Below are 4,168 nucleotides of genomic sequence, written 5' to 3' on the forward strand. Positions count from 1 at the left end.
CTTTTGCAACAATAACAACAGCAGCGGTGGTGGTGGTGGTGGCAACTGACAGCAACAGGGAGGTGAGATACCTAACTACAACCAACGCGCAATTTTTTATGTAAGAGTTACTTGCAGGCCGCTGTCTTTGTCACCATTGCCGCTGAACAAGTGCGTGCACTCCAGCCGGTCTTCGATTTTTTATCGGCGTGAGGATAACGTCATACCAGGGCAGGGGGAAGGCCAACAGCAGTTTTTCGCACAAGAGCGCAAGTGCAGAAAAGCCGTGAACAGGCTTACAATAGGCGTATTGTTTGCCAATGGAATTTGTGTCATGTACTACTTCCTTGGGGGTATGTGATCATTTATGTAACCCGAGGACAATGGAGTTCGAGAACAACTGATTTAAGCTGCAATATTAAGCCTTTTTGTGCCTCTAAATGTACTGCAAACTATGCAAAATGAATGTTTAAAACAATTTTCCACACTTACATTTCCGTGCACTCACCAGGCAGCCAAACATCAAGGATTATTTTTGCCATTTGTGGTCATCAGTAATACATGATTACCCTTTAACGTTTGGTTGGAGCCCATCTCGTGCTGGCTGAATGGCTCCAACTCCTCAAGAGCCTGTGCTACCCGCTTTGATCAGCAGCAGTCTCCCACAGCCAGTGTCCGCTGTGTTGCGTGTTGAGGACCAAGTGGTCTCGCCTGTGGGGCTTTACGGGCAATGAGTACCACTTTAGACACCCACTGCCTTGATTAATGGGAATGCACGCAAGCGCTCCTGTTAGTGTTCAAAGCCCAATGTCTATTATTTTCTCCGTATTTTAAGAAGGAAAAATATTGCCGAAGCTTCCATAATTTGTGCAAGGCTGGAGAAACAGCAGAGCTGGAGGCTCATCACCCTTCGTCGGAGACCCGACAGTTGCTCCCCCTGATATGGCAGTTGCTCCACCTAACATGGACCTAACGCGCGGCGAAGGGAGCCCCCTGCCGACGTAGGGGCACGCCACGACAACATGGTCATAATAATGCTTGAGACCTTGTACGTGGACTCTCTCGCGGCCTCGGTGACGGAGGTCTGAGGTCGGGGTCAGCGGCTCGACAACGTAATTGACAGGCTACGTGCGTTCGACGACGCGGTATGGGCTGTGGAACTTGAATAGTAGCTTGCTGAAGAGACCAGGAGTAGTAGTCGGTATCCAAAGCCATACCAGGGAGCCGGGAGAAAAAGTCGCTTCTGGACGGTCACCATCACGAGAATGTTTTTGGTCGGACTGGTCTTCAGAAGTGAAAGCGCAAGCACTCTGCCGGTATTCTTCGGCGTGGCTGCAGAGTCGAGAAATGGTCGTGTGCTCAGAAACATCAGATCGATACAGGAGAATTTCGCCCAGAGGGCTGGATGGTTCACGACCGTAGAGGAGGAAAAAAGGAGAGAATCGCGTGGTGGACTGCGCCGCGGTATTATATGCGTACGTCCCAAAGGAAAGAATCGTGCCCTAGTTGGAGTGGTCGGACGAGATGTACTTGGCGAGCATATCGCCAAGACCGTTGTTAAACCTCTCCGTCAGCCCATTCGTCTGCGGGTAGTGGGCAGTAGGGGTGCGGTGAGTCACGTTACATTCCTTCAGGAGAGCTTCTATAACTTCGGAGAAACGTCCTCTGTCCCCTAGAAGTACACATCGTACTCCATTATGGAGGGTGAAACGATGTAGAAGGAAAGAGCAACAGTCAGGTTTTCCAACGTCGCGTAAATAGAAGCGAACTGTTCCTCCTTCATCTCTTTTATGTAATCAGCTATAAATTGTAGCTGCTTCGTACTCTCAGCTAATTCCGGTCCTTGGTTAGCATATGCATCACCACATAAAGCAGTAAATCCAAAGCGCACAAGGCCATGTCGGAAAGCATAAGACAAAGCAGCTTTGTGCACGGCAGCACACACAAGCCACGATCTCAAGATCGGAAGAATTTGCGCGTACGTTATCCTTTCCGAAAAAATGGGCGGATTATTGACCTGTATGCTTGCAGTGCTGGCGTGCCCTGCGAGGCTTGGGTGGCGCTGTCCTGGCTTTATGTCCGTAGATTTCATACCTCTGTACACATTATGAGTCAATTGCCGTGAAGGGCCTAACACACTGGTGGCTTCAGTTTATCGTCCGCCATCCGGTGAGGTAAAAAAAGGATGGCGTACTTACGTGGTATTTGTGAATATGTGTGCTCCTTCAACTTATCAGTTCTTTGCCTTGGTGTTTTTTTGCGAGCTCCTCACGAGGCGCAAGACACGTGAGGAGATTAAGACCGCATCTTCCACCAAAGATGTTACTGGCGTCAGGACTACCAAGACGAGCCATGATTAGTGGTGAAGCAATGTATTCACAAGGAGACGGAATCTATTTACAATGCGACCATGACACCTCAAGCTGAGGCCGTGCCACCCAATGCTCCATCGTCGTCCGCGTGGGTCCCTGAGCTATGTACCAGTGTTCAGTTCTGCTTCCCGTAGCAGTACGTTCCCCTAAAATAGTAGCAGTTGTACCTTCGCGTCATGTCGGGAATTTAAAAGTTCACAGTTACGGGTCTCATTTTTCCTTCGGTTTCTCGTCCCAAACGGTGTATTGGTTCAATGGCTACAGGGTCTATCTGTAGAACACCCTTCAGATTTTTTCATTATTTTTTCTTCAAGAGAATTGGTATTTAGGTTTTGTCCCCCTCAAATCAGTAGAATACCAGATTAGATTTCCTCCAGCGGTTTTACGTCGCCTCATTTTAATTCAAGAGCTGTGATTTCCTTCTGTATGTGAGATATTTGGTCCGTAAAACTTGTTACATTGCTGTCAAGAACGGTGAGGCTTTCCAACTTGGCGTCAATAGAAGCGAACTGTTTCTCTCCCATCTCTTTTATGACATCAGCTATAAATAGTAACTGCTTCGCAATCTTAGCTAATTCCGGTACTTGGTTAGCATATGCGTCAGCACATCAAAGCAGTGAATCCAAAGTACACAAGGCCATGTCGGAAAGCATAGGACAAAGCAACTTTGTGCACGGCAGAACGAACAAGCAAAGATCTCCAGATCGGAAGCAGTTGCGCGTACGTTATCCCTTCCGAAAAAATTGGCGGATTATTTATGTAAATGCTCGCAGTGCTGGCGTCCCCTATGAGGCTTGGGTGGCGCCGTCCTTGCTTTACGCCCGTAGGCGCATGGAAGGCCCCCAGGGCAGCGTTGTAACCCGCGCAGGCATGCCGTGTTCTCCTGGTAGGCTGGTGAAACCAGCAGTTGCCAAAGGGCCCCAGTTACGAAGCGGCATTTCCACTGTAATCGTAAATCAGCCTTTACGGGTTTACTTTGGGTGCCTGCTCGGGTCATCCGCAGTCCATTGGTGACGGCAGCAAGGTGACGATAATCTGAACAAGAAAGGCGACCGGAATATTGACCTGCATGCCTACAGCGCTGCTGCACCCTGTGAGGCTTGGGTTGGGGGACTGGAGGTTAAGAATGGCAGCGTCAGCTTTGAAGGAAAACAATGGTTAGAGTTACTGTTAGTGGGGAAGCAGTCGTGTAAAAAATTATTGTCCTTCTATTCTGTGAGGATGGATGACCTGCGAAGCTGGACGGAGTCGACGGAATGCACGAGACCACGTTTGTTTGTAATTTGCGATTGAGCATTCTTACTAGCACTTCAGCTGAATGAAACTTGAAGAACTCGAACTGTATTCGAGCGAAAAAACATGGGGCTGGCTGATTACCTCCCGTGTCGTAGGCATCTTACTGTCTGTGTAACCCACCACACCAATCCGCTCGATCATTGAGGGTACCGTAAAGGTCGCATTCGGGTTTCCGGCGTCCACGCGTGAAACCGTGAAACCTATGAGGGCGTTAAACCTATAGTTCGCGTAACCTGAGGTTGATGAACACATTCTTCTACTAACGAAAGAATAGGAAAGGGGCATGAAAAAGCCCTATGGTACAACAAATAACGAAATTAAATTCACTTCATTTTAAGTTACAACCCAGTTATTGTGCATGATGTAGAGGTGCTAAGTAAGATTCGGAGCAGTGATTATAGGATGGTTCGATGTAAGTTAAGGCTGAATCTCAAAAGAGAAAGGAGGAATCTCGTGAAAACAGACACCCCGCATGGAGTCAGTCAGAGCCAGATCACACAAGTTTAAAAGAACTGTTCCAA

The sequence above is a fragment of the Haemaphysalis longicornis genome, unplaced genomic scaffold (genome assembly GCF_048455015.1).
Source record: "Haemaphysalis longicornis isolate Haplotype H1 unplaced genomic scaffold, Haemaphysalis longicornis Haplotype H1 scaffold_1, whole genome shotgun sequence".
NCBI classification, from domain to species: Eukaryota; Metazoa; Arthropoda; class Arachnida; order Ixodida; family Ixodidae; genus Haemaphysalis; species Haemaphysalis longicornis.